The sequence below is a fragment of the Equus przewalskii genome, chromosome 1, assembly GCF_037783145.1.
Source record: "Equus przewalskii isolate Varuska chromosome 1, EquPr2, whole genome shotgun sequence".
Taxonomy (NCBI): Eukaryota; Metazoa; Chordata; class Mammalia; order Perissodactyla; family Equidae; genus Equus; species Equus przewalskii.
The window spans coordinates 85,430,235-85,446,358 of record NC_091831.1 but is presented as its reverse complement, the minus strand read 5'-3'; the positions used below and the strand labels follow the sequence as shown (position 1 = coordinate 85,446,358).

General features: G+C 37.7%; 1 long non-coding RNA gene across 1 annotated transcript; it reads right to left on the bottom strand.

The window, feature by feature from the left end:
• Window positions 1–241: 241 nt before the first annotated feature.
• LOC139074545 (uncharacterized) lies at window positions 242–4,582 on the bottom strand. Its single transcript, XR_011524283.1, has 3 exons — window positions 4,443–4,582; window positions 912–966; window positions 242–314 (listed from the first exon to the last, which is right to left on the bottom strand). It is a non-coding gene; the product is annotated as an uncharacterized lncRNA (long non-coding RNA).
• Window positions 4,583–16,124: the final 11,542 nt, after the last annotated feature.

Sequence of the window (16,124 nt, the reverse complement as noted above, 5' to 3'; positions counted from 1 at the left end):
CTCAGCTAATGGAAGCAAGAGCAACACAGCATCCAATGGAAGGGATGGAAGAGCATCTGATTTTTTATCTCTGTCTCTTTTAAAAAGAAGGTGAATTCTGCCAAACACATTTTTTTCTATGCTAGTTAAATTCTGCACTCAGTGCAGAGGCCAAAGATCACATTTTTATAAGGCATTGATTTTTTTTGGAGGGCAAGAGAGAGAACACCTTTTAAGGAATTAATGTCCATTCTCAATTCTGTTCAGAGGATGGCGATTTATTGGGTCAAAGACGCTGATTTTCTTCTCCTACTCTTCTCTCTCAGTTTCCTCATCTGCAAAATGAAGATGATGAATGCAATGATCTCTAAGGTGCCTTGAAGATCTCACTTCCAATAATTCTAAGATTCTTCCTGCAGCTCCCTTATTTGCCATTTGAAAATGCATCCTCCCAAGTGAAAGGTCTAATTCTTTGCTCTGCCTTACATTGACATTTTCATAGGAGCTAGCGCAGAAGCACATGTGGGCAGTTCTTTTATTATCGTTTCCCAGTGTACAAATATTAATGTGTATTATAGAAATTTAAAAATATAGAAAAAAGAAAATAAAAACCACCTACAATCCCACCAGTATTAACCTTTCACAGTATGTTTCCAGTGTTTTTAGTATGTGTATGTTATAATTTATTTAAAAACTATTGATCTAATTTTCATTTTATCTATTGTGACATATCCCTGTGCAGTTAAACTGTCTTCTAAGAACTTATCTGTTATGGCTAGGTGAGATATAATAATTTTAAAATTTTTATTTATAAAGTATATTTTCAATAACCTATATTTTGACCTTTTTTTTTTTCAGTATGGGTTAGGGATTAAATTCATGGGCTTTGAGATTCAACAGCCTGAGTTTGAAATCCTGGGTCTGTTACTTACAGAGTGTGTGACTCTAAACACTTGTCTTGACTTCCTTAAGCTTCATTTTCCTCATCTACAAAATGAAAATGACGAAAATGTCTATATACTGTTTATAAGCAAATACGACTACATACTGTCTACATAAGGTTTCTTGTGAAGGTTAAATAAAGTAATGGTTGCGCACTGAGGTAGCATTTCAAGTTGTAAATCATATGCTTGCTCTCCATCCTTCCTTCTGCCCTCCTTGAGCATCTTCGCTTTCATTCCACAGCGGCCCCTCCCACCGCAGAGTGATTGACACATTTCACTCACTACCGTGCCAGAAAACAAAGGCTGCAGATAATTGAAAATTAAAGTTCCAGCATTCCCGGTCGGAGTAGAAGAAAGACAAATCTGTATATATACTTGTAAAGATTTGCTCTGACTTCCAAAATGGGTAAAATATTGGATAAAAAGGAAAAGGAGAGGAGAGACCATCTGAGAGTCCCTTGCATCCCCAGGCCCAGTCACCTGTGTGGAGTTGCCTCGGGGACCCCTGTCCTCTGCATTACTGTGCGCTGAGGATAAGCAATAGATGGTGCGCGGCAACGCCCCCATGGACCATCCTTCTGGTAGTGACTCATTGCGCGCGAGAGTGCTCAGTCTCCCTGTCAGTGCCCCATGTAATCTAGCCAGTATGACCAACAACCTGTTGGGCAGCATGGAACATTCAGGATCCTTCAGGCCTTGGATCCCTAGAGGGCAGGTGGTGACATAAAAGACAAGCTTTCGCATCTAGAAGAGGTAGGACTGCACAAAAACCGTCCAGCTCTCCACACTCACCAGGGCGCTGCTCACTGCCAGGCTGGGCACAGAAGTATCTCGCACAGCGAGTGCAAGAGCTCGAAGTATGTGAGCTATTGTCAGCCTGTCCAGTTTTTCTCTCAGTAAACGCTGAGCATCCCTGATGTGCAGTTTTTTCACATCTCTTATTGCTTCCTTAAGACCGTTTCTTAAAGGGGCAATTATCCTTTAAGTATGAACATCTTTAAGACTTTTAATAAATATAGACCATCTTACCCTCAGGATGATTTAACAAATTTACCCTTTAGTGAGAGGATATATTTTTATATGTTTTCACCAAAATTAGTATAAATAAATAGCTAAGTTCTGGTTTTCTGATTCTAAAAGTAATATATACGTGCTTATTACAAAAACACCTGAAAATTCTGAAAAAACAAGTATGTTTTTTGACAAAATAAGGTTGGCCCATTATTTTTAAGGCAAGCTGGTATTCCATGGTATGACAATATTTTATTTAGTTAGTCATTTATTAATAAGATTTTAGGTTGACATATTATTTTGCTATTTGCTAAATTTTACAATGAGTCTCTTAAACTCATATCCTTGTGAATTTGCCCAAATATGACCTTAATGTAATTTTCTTATCCGTTCTAATACATGTCAATCTGATATTTTTAGTTTCTTCTAGGTAAGCAATCATGTTATTTGAAAACCACGAGGATTTTGACCCTTCCATTTTATTATTACATTTTTTCCTTTGAGGCATTAATTATAAGTTCTAGAAAAATACAAAATAATTACAGTGATGCTAGGTTTTTGCTTTTCATCCTGACTTTAATGAGAATGCTTTAAGATACAGACAATATTTTCCAATGATTTCAGATAGCTATTTTTAAATCGTACTGAATAAGTAGCTTTCTATTCTGAGTTTTCCTAGAATTTCTTTTAAATTACGGGCGAATGTTAAAATTTATCAAACAATTATCCAGCGTTTATTGAGATGTTCGTGCATTTTCTCTTCTTTTACCTATAATATGGTGAATTAAATAAATATATTTCTAATGCTGAACTCCCGTTGCACTTCTGGAATAAAATTTAATAAATTTATTAATTTATAAAATTTTTAATTTACTTTATAACATACTCCAGGATTCAGTTGCCTAAAATTTTGTTTTTGATGTTACAGCAATTCCACCCCCCCATCATCATCCATTACCAAGCGTTAGCAGCCACAAGCTAAATGCATAGTATGTTTTAGAACTTATTTACATCACTTTTTAATCCTCACAGTTATTTTTTTGATTTTTAAATTTTTTGGCTTCATTGAGGTATAATTGACAAATAAAATTGTAAGATATTTAAAGTGTACAGCTGTCCGAGTGATTCCTAAGATAGGTAGTATAATCCCCCATTAGAGGAAGGATTTAGAATACTTAAGTGTCCAAGTCATAAAATATTTCTTGAAAATAGAGCATGTATTTAAATATAGATGTATTTAACTTCCAAGCCTACAATTTTAATCATTTCATGTGTCTCTATATTTAGTGGAAAGATTGGTCTGAGATTATTTCTTAGTTCTCTATTTGACAAGTTTTATTATGGGGGTTATGCTGGTCTAGTAAAACAAATTGAAATGCTTTCTATCTTTTCCAATGTTATTAAATATTTTAAATAACATAGAATTAAATTTTTTCTCCACATCGGAGAATATGCCTATTTTATTATTCCAAAAAGGTGTGTATTTCTGTTTCCTTTCATTTTTTATTCATCAGACTTCCTTGACTTTACACATTTTGTTGGTCTTGTCAAAGATAAAAACTAATTTTATATATCAATCATAAGGTTTTCTTCTTACTTTCTTTGCTTCACTTTGAGAATTTTTTGTTTGGCTTCTTGAATGTTCATTTCATTGAATATCTAAGATTATTGAATGTTCATTTCATTGATTATCTAAGAAGATGGTCAATGCTGTGACTACAGCTTACCCTTTTGTCTCCCTCCCACTTGCAATGTCTTGCTGAAATGACCCTATCAATGTAACAGGGAAAAATTCTATACAGTCAATAAAGCACAAGAAGAGTGACACTTACACCAAAAACATGTAATACACTCGGAAATAAATAGGACATATGACAGCAAGTGGACTTTTGAGGGGGATAGGTGAGAAGAAGAGCCCACTAGGGGAGTAAGGGAAAGGATTCCACCCTGTCCCCCCACACTTCCACCAACGAGGGCCACAGATTGAATTAATCAAACCATGACTTGAATATTCTCTGAATGAGTCTACTGTAGCTATCAATAGGTCCCATCAACTATAAGTTTGTGCAATGACTAATCTAAGCAACTGGAAAAATGACACTCAAGAAAACAGACATTTTAAAAAATGTTATTATTAGTAAGTTTTAAAGATCAGAGTATCATAAACAATTCTGAGAACAAGAAAAAATATCCCATAGATTAAAAAAAAGATCATTAAACTCAACCAAAGTTTCACTAGAGGCAGTGGTTATTGCATAACAAAACTAAACAAACAAAAACATAAATTAGAGAGCTACAAGTCTAATGTGATGTATTATTGCTATTCTACCAAATATTCCCCATTCCTCTCTCCATGGGGCTCCCTCTAGACTATGTTTCGTGTAACTAGATTATACATCACCCCTCTGTCATCAGGCTTGGGCATTTGCTTTACTTTGGGTAGTGAAATGTAAGTGGAATTGTCACATCTGAACTAGAGCTTTAAAAGCATAACGTGGCATGGCTCACCGTCTTCTCTTCTCCTCTGCCTCAAGATGGAGTTGTCCTAGATGAGGTCTGTTCCTTCAGCCCTGGTACTTTTCTAAAAATAATGTGGAGCAGAGACTCAGCCTAACTGTGATGACCATGCAGCATGAAGAGAAATAATCATTTCTTGTTACAAGCACTGAAATGTTGGGATTGTTGTCTTGATATACAGGAGCCTAAGCAGACTGATCAAGCTTGATAATTATCCTAGAATTCAGAGGGAAAGAGAAAAAGGTAGAAATTTAAAGATAAAGAATGCAAGATGTAGAATAGATCTAGGAAATCCAAACTACGTATGAAAGGAATGCAGAAGTATATTTTGATTGGATTGAAAATACATAAAAGGTACAGATTACTCGGGAGAATTGCATTCTGTACATAGTAAATGTTTCCAAGGAAGAAAGTGTCACTATTTGTCCTCTGACTTTTCCTTCAATGCAGCTTTGCATGCTTCTTCCTATAGTTCCCGAACATTTTTCCTTTATTACAGTGGAAAGTGATGTTAATTTTAAACATTTATGTACTAAAAATTCACCGAAGTTGGTCTGCAGTTTGTAAATTCAGATTTAACCTACTTTTAGTGGAATGCCTTCCAAGTTTCATGTTTGAAAATTCTCAAATTGTAGTGTGATATTGTACTCATTGATGAGCTTGTTAAGGATGGAAATTCCTGGTCTCTACCTCCCTGAGTTTCTAATTTAGTCGACCTGGGGGTGACCAAGAAATCTACAGTTTTAATAAAATTTTAGAAAATTTTTGTTAAAAATAGGTGATTGTCCACATTTAGAAAAACTCCGCTTTGAAGTGGTTTCCAAAGGTTTTAGCTGGTGGTTTATTTATTTATTTGTTTATTTTTGCTTTCAAGTGGAAAAAAAAATCCTGGACAACAACAGAATCAGAATTTCCTTCCCCTTCTCATCCTTCTTAATGGCAACCAGCTTTTAAAACACTAAAAATTTAAGCTTTACAAGGGCGGGAACCCCACTATTCTGTTTACCTCTAGTCTTCCTGTGTGGTACGACTCAGTTCTTGCTGAAGGAATGCGTACATATACCTTAATGAATGAAAATTATTACTTTCCAAGATAATTTTGGAAAGTTGTGGCTTGAGATAATGCATTCCCTTTCTTCCTTAATGGTCCTCTCCTCCTGGACATTCAGAAAACATAGCCCTCTTCTTTTCTTTCTTCTTTTTCTTTATTTAGTTTTTATTGTGGTAACATTGGTTTATACCACTATATAAATTTCAGGTATGCATCATTATATTTCAATTTCTGTGTAGATTGCATCATTTTCACCATCCAAAGACTAATTACAATCCATCACCGCACACATGTGCCTAATCACTCCTTTCACCCTCCTCCCTCCCCCTTTCCCCTCTGGTTACCAATCCAATCTCTGTCTGTCCGAATTTTTTTGTTGTTTTTATCTTCTATTTATGAGTGAGATCATACAGTATTTGACGTTCTCCCTCTGACTTATTTTGCTTGCATAATATCCTCAAGGTCCGTCTATGTTGTTGCAAATGAACGTATTTCATCATTTTTTATGGCTGAGTAGTATTCCATTGTGTATAAATACCACATCTTCTTTATCCCTTCATCCCTTGATGGGCACCTAGGTTGCTTCCAAGTCTTGGCTATTGTGAAGAATGCTGCAGTGAACATAGGGGTGCCTGTATCTTTACATATTTGTGTTTTCATGTTCTTTGGATAAATATCCAGCAGTGGAATAGCTGGATTGTATAGTGGTTCTATTCTTAATTTGTTTTTTTTTGAGGAAGATTAGCCCTGAGCTAACATCGGTGCCCATCTTCCTCTACTTTATATATGGGACGGCTGCCATACCATGGGGTAATAAGCAGTGCGTAGGTCAGTGCCTGGGATCCGATCAGGGGGGCCCTGGGCTGTCAAAGTGGAATACATGAACTTAGCCACTATGCCACTGGGCTAGCCCCTCTATTCTTAATTTTTTGAGGGATCTCCATGCTGTTTTCCGTAGTGGCTGCACCAGTTTGCATTCCCACCAGTAGCGTATGAGAGTCCCCTTTTCTCCATATCCTCTCCAACACTTGTTATTTCCTATCTTGTAAAACTATAGCCATTCTGATGAAAGACAGGTGATATCTCATTGTAGTTTTATATTTTTTATTTTTTTATTTTTGTGAGGAAGACTGGCCCTGATCTAAGATCCATACCAATCTTCCTCTACTTTGTATGTGAGATGCTGCCATAGCATGGCTTGAGCAGTGCTAGGTCTGTGCCAAGGATCCAGACCTATGGACCCCACACAACTGAAGCAGAGTGCACAAACTCAGCTACTATACCACCAGGCTGGCCTTCTCATTGTAGTTTTCATTTGCATTTCCCTCATAGTTAATGATGTTGAACATCTTTCAATGTGCCTGTTGACCATCTCTACATCTTCTTTGGAGAAATGTCTTTTGAGGTCTTTTGCCAATTTTTAAATTGGGTTGTTAATTTTTTTGTTGTTGAGATGTATGAGTTCTTTAAATATTTTTAAAATTAACCCCTTATCAGATATGGTTTGAAAATATCTTCTCCCAATGGTTAGGTTGTCTTTTCGTTTTGTTTCTGGTTTCCTTTGCTGTGCAGAAGCTTTTTAGTTTATATAGTCCCCTTTGTTTATTCTTTTGTTTCCCTTGCCTGGTCAAACATGGTACTTGAAAATATGCTTCTAAGATCGAGGTCAAAGAGCGTACTGCCTATGTTTTCTTCTAGGAGTTTAGTGGGTTCAGGTCTTACATTCAAGTCTTTAATCCATTTTGAGTTAATTTTTGTGTATGGTGTAAGATAATGGTCTACTTTCATTCTTTTGCATGTGCCTGTCCAGTCTTCCCAGCAGCATTTATTGAAGAGACTTTCCTTTCTCTGGGCTCCCTTGTTGAAAATTAGCTGTCCATAGATGTGTGGGTTTATTTCTGGGTGCTCTATTCTGTTCCATTGATCCATGGGTCTGTTTTTGTGCCAGTACCATGTGGTTTTGGTTACTATAGCTTTGTAGTATATTTTGAAATCATGGCATGTGATACCTTGAGCTTTGTTCTTCTTTCTCAGGATTCCTTTGTCTATTTGGGGTCTTTGTTATTCCATATAAATTTTAGGATTTTTTTTCTATTTCTGTGAAATAGAATGGATGGATTTCCTGGGCACAAACTATTTATTTCTGTGAAAAATGTTGTTGGAACTTTGACAGGGATTGCATTGAATCTGTAGATTGCTTTAGGAAGTATGCACATTTTAACAATGTTAGTTCTTCCAATCCAAGAGCATGGAATATCTTTCCATTTCTTTGTTTCTTCTTCAATTTCTTCCAACGTTTTATAGTTTTCAGTGTACAAGTCTTTCACCTCTTTGGCTAGGTTTATTCCTAGGTATTTTACTCCTTTGTTGTAATTACAAATTAGGTAATATTTGTAATTTTTTTTTCTGCTACTTCATTGTTACTGTATAGATATGCAACTGATTTTTGTATGTTGATTTTGTATCCTGCAAATGTACTATATTCATCTATTATTTCTAAAAGTTTTTTGGTGGATTCTTTAAGGTTTTCTATGTATAAAATCATGTCACCTGCAATTAGTGACAGTTTCACTTCTTCCTTTCCACTGCGGATCCCTTTCTTTTCTTTTTCTTGTCTGATTGCTTTGGCTAGGACTTCCAATGCTATGTTAAATAAGAGTGGTGAAAGTGTGCAACCTTGTCTGGTTCCTTTTCTTAGAGGGATATCTTTCAGGTTTTCTCTGTTGAGAATGATATTAGCTCTTCATTTCATTGATTTTTTTCTATTTTGTTTTTAGTCTCTATTTCATTTATTTCTGCTCTGATTTTTATTATTTCCTTCCTTCTACTAATTTTGGCTTGTTTTGTTCTTCTTTTTCCAGTTCCTTTAGGTGCATTGCTAGATTGTGTATTTGAGATTTTTCTTGTTAGTTGGGGTGGTCCTGTATTGCTATAAACTTCCCTGTTAGAACTGCTTTTGCTATATCCCATAAATTTTGACATTCCATATTTTCATTTCATTTGTCTCTAGGTATTTTTTATTTCTCCTTTGATTGCTTCATCGACCCACTCATTGTTCAGTAGCATGTTGTTAGGTCTCCACCACATATTTGTGGCTTTTCTGATTTTCTTCCTGTAGTTGACTGCTAGTTTCATACCGGTGTGGTCAGAAAAGATTCTTGGTATTATTTCAATCTTCTTAAATTTATTGAGACTTGTTTTCTGGCCTAATATGTGATCAATCCTGGATAATGTTCCACGTGTATTCAAAAAGAATGTGTATTCTGTGGTTTTTGGATGCAATATTCTATATATATCTACTAAGTTCATCTCATTTAATGTGTCATTTAAGGCCAATGTTTCCCTATTGATCTTCTATTTGGATGATCTATCCATTGGTGTAAGTGGAGTGTTAAATTCCCCTATTATTTTTGTGTTGCTATTTCTCCTTTTATGTCTGTTAATAATTGTTCTATATATTTAGGTGCTCCTATATGGGGTGTGTAGATATTTACAAGCGTTATATCCCCTTGGTGGATTGTTTCCTTTATCATTCTGTAGTGCCCTTCTTTATCTTTTGCTACAGTTTTTGTTTTAAAGTCTATTTTGGCTGATATTAGTATTGCTACCCTGCTTTCTTTTCATTACCATTTGCATTGAGTATCTTTTTCCATCGCTTCACTTTTGGTTTGTGAGTGTCTTTAGGTCTGAAGTGTCTCTCCTGTATGGAGCATACATATGTGCCCTTTTTTAATGCAGTCGACCATTCTATGCCTTTTCATTGGAGCATTTAGTCCATTGACACTCAAAGTAGCTATTGATAAGTATGTACTTATTGCCGTTTTGTTTCTTTTTTTTCTGGGTGTTTTAGTAGTTTTTCTCTCTTCCTTTCTTCTTCTCTTGCTCTCTGTGGTTTGATAGCTTTCTTTAGTATTCTGTTTGGGTTCCTTTCTCTTAATTTTTTTGTGTATTTATTATGGATTTCTGGTTTGTGATTATCATGAGGTTCATATATATAATAACCTACATGTACAGTCTGTATTAAGTTGATGGTCTCTTTAGTGTGACCTCTTGCTAGAAGCTCTACTCTTTTACTCTCTTCCTCCCACATTTTGTTTTTGATATCATATCTAGCCTCTTTTTGTGTGTACATGTGTATCTATTACCCTCTTATCATGGACATAATTTTAGTACTTTTGTATTTGATCTTCATATTAATTCATAAGTGGTTGATCTGCTACCTTTACTGTATATTTGCCTTTGCCATTGATTTTATTGCTTTTTTGGATAATTTTCTTATTCCTGTTTGTGATCTTCTCTTTGCCACTTAAATAAGGCCCTTTAGCATTTTTTACAGGGCTAGTTTCTTGGTGATAAACTCCTTTAGTTTAGCTTTCGTGGGAAACTCTTTATTTCTTTTTCCATTCTGAATGATAACTTTGCTGAGTAAAGTATTCTTGGCTATAGGCTTTTTCTTTTCAGCACTTTAAAGATATCATGCCACTCCCTTCTAGCCTGTAAGGTTTCTGCTGAGAAATCAGCTGATAGCCTTATGGGGTTTCCTTTGTATGTTACTTATTGCCTTTCTCTTGCAACTTTTAAGATTCTCTGATTGTCTTTAATTCTTGAGACTTTCATTATAATGTGTCTTGGTGTGGGCCTCTTTGGGTTTGTCTTGTTTGGTGCTCTCTGTGCTTCCTGTACCTGGATGTCTGTTTCCTTCCTTGGGTTAGGAAAGTTTTCAGCTATTATTTCTTCAAATGTATTCTCTGCTTCTTTGTCTCTCTTTTCTCCTTCTGGGACATCTATAACACAGATGCTAGTGTGCCTGATGTTGTCCTAGAGGTCCCTTAGACTGTCCTCATTCTTTTTAGTTCTTTTTTCTTTTATCTGATCAGCTTTGGTGATTTCCTGTAGTCTTTCATCCAGTTCACTGATCCATGATTCTGTATCATCTACTCTGCTGTTGAGTCCCTCTAGTGAATTTTTCATTTCCAGTATTGTATTCTTCATTTCTGATTGGTTCTTTTTTTTATATTTTCCAGTTCTTTGTTGAAGTTCTCGCTGAGTTCATCCATTCTTCTCCCAAGATCAGTAAGCACCCTTACGACTTTTTGTTTGAACTCTTTGTCAGTAGATTGTTTACTTCTGTTTGGTTTAGTTCTTTTTCTGGGGTTTTGTTCTGATCCCTTACTTAGAACATATTCCCTTGCCTCCTCATTTTGCCTCTTCTCTGTGCCTATTTCTATGTATTAGGTAGGTCAGCTACATCTCACAATCTTGGAGAGGTGATCTTATGTAAGAGATGCCTTATGAGGCCCAGCAGTGTGCTTCCCTCTCGTTACCAGTTCCAAATGTTTCAGGAGTTTCCCCTGTGTGGGCTACACGTGTCCTTCTGTTGTGGCAGGGTTGCTCTTGCTGCAGGTGCATGAGGAGGCCAGGCTGTCCCTTTGACTGGCTGGTTGTAATGCTCAGCTGCCTGTGGCTGGTATGGTTCCTTCACTCATTTTGCAGGGCATGGGGATCCCTAGCTCAGTTGGCTGAAAAGTCTAATAGCACATTCCTGCTGCAGTTTTTCTGTTAAGTGAGTAGGCCCCTAGCATGGCTGGTTGTGAGTCTCAGGGGCTTACAGTTGCTGTTGTCAGCCTCTCAGCAGTGCAGCTGAGTGACACCCTCCCCAGGCATGGGAGCACCCAATTGTTTCAGGCTTTGGAAGGTGGGGCCCATTGGCCAATCCCATTTATGGCGGTTTGAGAAGCACAGTTCTGTTGCAGCTGAGAAGCCCCACTGTCCACAGGTTCACACCCACCATCAACACAGTCCTGTCCTGTGCACATGCCCCACCCTGCTGAAGCAGACCCAGTCCCTCCACTGCAGAGGCCCCACACACTCCTCCTCACCCCACACACTCCACCCATCCCTCACACACACCCTGCCCAGCAGTGGCAGACTCACTCACCTGGCTGCAGAGGTTCCAGGTACCCCACCTATGTGGGCCCACAAGTTGCCTGAGGGCTTGCTGTTGGGGGGGGGCCAGTCTCTAGACCAGCCTGTCTGCCCCAGCTGAGCTGGATTAGATCAATGCTTTAGTGGGTGGGGCAGACCACTGTGCTAACAGGGCAGTGGAAGAACTTCAATGGTATCAGCCAGTGTCTGTGTCAGCATGCCTGTACTAGGTCACAATAATGGCTACTGCTAATATGTCAGTCCCTGGAGAGGACTTACCTCTCACCAAGATGCACCCAGGCCTATCAGGTGAGTCTCTCTTCACCAAAGAACTGTGCACCTTTTCTTCTGGTGATTTAGGTTGCTTTCTGACATGGATAAATTTGTGAATGGGCCCTTTAAGAGCCAGCTTTATTCCCCTTATGTCTGATAGCTTTTCTGGGGGTATTCCCCATTGTTGTTAATAGCCAGCAAGGCAGATATCATGATACGTGTCTTGGTTTTGCTGAGACTAAAAGCTGCTTGTTGTGGTAATGCTCCCCTGCTCAGATCCCCTACTCCTCCCGGAAAGGCTGCATACTATAAGATTGCTCCTGGCTGGCTGTGAAGTGCCACGGCTTGCAAAGGTGGTGTTTTTTCTTCCAGAAAGGAATTTCTGCCTCTTCCACCTCAGTCAGCACCGTCCCTTGTTGTAAGGGATCTTTTTATCTATTTTTAAGTTCTCTGTCAGGGGTAGTTGTTCCAAAAGTAGTTGTAAATTTGTTGTGTCTATAGGAGGAGGTGAGTTCAGAGTCCACTTATGCTGCCTTCTTGACACCGTTCCTCCTGCCCTCTGCTTTTCTCAATTTTCAAAATATATGGCATGATAACTTCAGAGCTTTGATCTTCTCCATGGAAATAAGCGAGAGTTTTTCACTCCTTGCTTCTAGGCAAGAAAAGGAAAACTCATATAATTAATCATGATTGAAAAATCAGCTCTTTTACTTTCTCTAGGTGTATTATAATAAATATTTTAAAACTCAATTGTTTAAAAATAAAAGCCAAATCATAGTACAATTTGTGAGGACAACATCTCTGAAGGTCTTTTGTTGCTATTATTTGAAAATTTATTGTACATCATCATCTTTCAGCTGAGAAGGAAAAAGTAAAACTCCTGATTTTTAAAAAATAAAACCACATTGTTCCCAACTAGCTAGCGTATTGCTGAGAAAGAAATTAAAAGCTTAACCTCATGTATTCATTCAAAATTAATATCCATCATGGGCACATACCTCCCTGCTCCCCACCGTAATCCTTATCATAACTTCACAATTTGATCCCTGGTTCAATTTCCTAAATGAACTTCTGGGTTCTTTTCTCTAAGAATAAAAATTGTTGTTGTGTATTTTGGCTATATCACAAACATAATATAGAATAATATATGGTAAAGAGCGAAATTCTATAATGTAGATCATATTTAATGAACAAAAAAGTACTCAGATAAGATGTTATGCCAGATAATTCACTATTATTTTTTCTACAGATACTTTTATATAGTTAAGATCATACTGTGTGTATAATTTCATCTCCTGCTGTTTGCTTGATAGTTTAGTTTAGGTATAACTTGTATTAATAAGAAAACTTGATAAACATAATTTAAGGAATGATAAATATTATGCTGATCAAAATTAAAGTGAATCATTTTGATGTCATAGTTTTTATCCATATAGTAATTAAAAATCAAATATCAGGATCAATTGCTTTTTTAACCTATTCTCGGTTTATAATAACTAAAAAATAATCAGTGGCCATGTTTATCTACTATTGCTATAAAATTCTATGTAACCACATACTTGGTAGCTTGCAACAACAAGCATTTAAAAGCTTAAACTCAGAACCGATACACTGTCCTTTCTACCTATATCCATATTGAAACGAGGCCACATGGTTAAGTTCAACATCAATTGGTAGAAAGACTTTCCCGTAGAGGCTGGGATGGAGAGAGTAAAATAGAATGTTTTCTGAACAATGATCTTTTCTCTATGGTGCTAAATGTGGCAATTTTAATCATTGTATCAGGAATATGCTCTGAGTTCATGTAAAAATTGCTTAAAATTATTAAAGAATAAATTTAAAAGAAGGGGTGCTAAAGACCCCTAGTTTGGAATTATTTGACTGGCTAAGAGGACTTTGCTGCATTCCCAGAGAACTGCAGAAAAGATATAGTACAGATTTTGTGAAAATGGTAAAACATAAGAAATTACAGTGTGTCTGCAGAATTGAAGGTTAATAAGAGTTCCAAATACTCTTGTGGTTCAGATCACTCTATGCACTGATCAATGGGGCATTGCTTTGCTTGAAATCAGAGTCATCTTTGATCAGATGTTGGCTAGAGGAACCTACACCTGAGAAGAAAACTGGAAGTTTGAGAAAATACCTAGGAAACTGATGCTTTTTTAAGGTAAAATTTTCCTTTGTGAAATGAAGTGGACTGTCATTTGAGTAGATCTAGGATGGATGGTGTGGTAGGCTGAATAATCCATATCTGGGTCCTAATCCCAGAAACTTGTGAATCTTATCTTACATGGCAAAATGGGCTTCATAGATATGATCAAATTAAGGATTTTGAGATGAGAAGATTGTCCTGGATTACCTGGGTATGCCCTAAATGTAATCCCAAATGTCCTTATAAAAAGGAGACAGAAGTGGATATGTAATTACTTTCAACAGAAGAGAAGAAAGCAATGTGATGATGGAAGCAGAGATTGGAGCTACACACTTTGAAGATGGAGGAAGGGGTCATAAGTGTGGGAATACTGACAGCCACTAGAAGCTGTAAAAGGCAAGGAAACAGATTGTCCCCTAGAGCCTTGAGACGGGCTGTGGCCCTGCCAATACCTTGACTTCAGCCCAGTGAAACCCATTTCAGATATCTGGTCTCCAGAGCTGTAAGAGAATACATTTATGTTGTTTAAGCCCCCAAGTGTGTGGCAATTTGTTACAGCAGCCACCGGAATCTCATACAGATGGTACCTGAGAGAGCCTGTAAAGTTCCTAAATTCACCTGCAGATTGGAAGACTCTGCTCTGCAAACAATCATCACGAAATTTTGTTCAATATTTGATTAAATGAGTTTCTGTAGGAACTAAGTGTGGCTTGGGCTGTACTCATTTGGGGCAGTTGTTTGTGTTGAAAACTAGGAATGGAGGCTTTCAGCTTATTGTGGGTTGAACTGTGTCCACCAAAAAGATATCGAAGTCCTAACGCCCAGTACCTGTGAATGTGACATTATTTGGAAAAAGAGTTGTTGCAAATGATCAAGTTAACATGAGGTCATTAAGATGGGTTCTAGTCCAATATGACTGGTATCCTTGTAAGAAGAGGGCATTTGGACAGAGAGACAAGCATGTGGGGACAATCCATGTGAAGATGGAGGAGGAGCTTGGGGTGATGCCACAGAAACCAAAAAACGGCAAAGATTACCAGCAAACCACCAGAAGCTAGCATAGAGGCATCAACGTTTTCTCCCTCACAGCCGTTGAAGGAACCAACTCTGCTGACACTACCTCCAGAACCTTGAGACAATACATTTATGTTTTTAAGTCACCCAGTTTGTGGCTTTGTTGTGGCACCCCTGTGAAATAAATACACAGATATCGATGAGAATTTGTGCATCACAGCTTCTTTACCAACTGTATTCAGGGCAGCTAAGCTCTCAGGTCCTCCTCATTATTAGTCCTAAAGGCTAGTGCCAAGACTTCCCTCTGGAGTTAGTTTTAATCAAGTTTTATTTGTCTTGAGTTTTGTTTGTATTTACATTTTAAATGCATGAATTCCTAAGTAGCTAATTCTATGTTTAATTTGGCAGGCCGCCTTGTTAACACAGCTAACCAAGTTTCTCCGTCTCTCTGTCTCTGTCTATGGCTCTCTGCCTTTCTGTCTGTCTGTCTCTGTTTATCTGTCTTTCTCTCTGGCATTTTCTCTCTCTCTCCCATTCTTTCTCTCTCTAACAGAGCTATAACAGTCAAGTCCAGATTTCATGGAACATGGCATAGGCAGGATTGCTTTTAATAAAAAATCAATTAGGATGGGCGACGGGCGAAGCTTCTCTCAAGACTCAATTTGAGCAGAACCCATCAGGCAATCAGGAGATCACTAAAGGTTAGTTACAGAGTTAGAAAGCTCTTTATTCCATACCTTCACATTCCCCATCTATTCCATACGTTATATGTTCCCCAAAACCAAAACTAAAGTATCTGTATCCTCTATAAGTGGCTAGGCTGGCCTCTTTGGTTTGGGTTGAGTCTGTTGGCCTGCTAAGTGTTATTTCTTTTTCTATGGCCAGGAAAAAAGAATACAAACAAAAGGTTTCACTTTTGAGGGTTCTTGAATAGAGCTGGTTCCAGCGGGGCTGAGGGATGTGCATCATCAAGGACTAATGTTAGGCAGTGCTGGGGGTCGTGCATCTTTACTTGCATCTCTCTGTTCACTTCCCTCTTTCTTTTAAGAGGGCTGCCTTTCCAGCCTAAGGTTTGGAGGCTGCCACCTAAAGAATGTCTGAGGTCTGAGGGATGTGGTCTAAGAGGACAGTGCTCAGAGAAGCTTTTCCCTGGTGCTACATGCAATGATGACAGTTCCCAGGCCCACTCCCTCCTTTGCCATCCCCCAGTGGTACTGCTGCAAAGGCTGACTTTTCCTCCGTCTCACTCTTGGAGAGT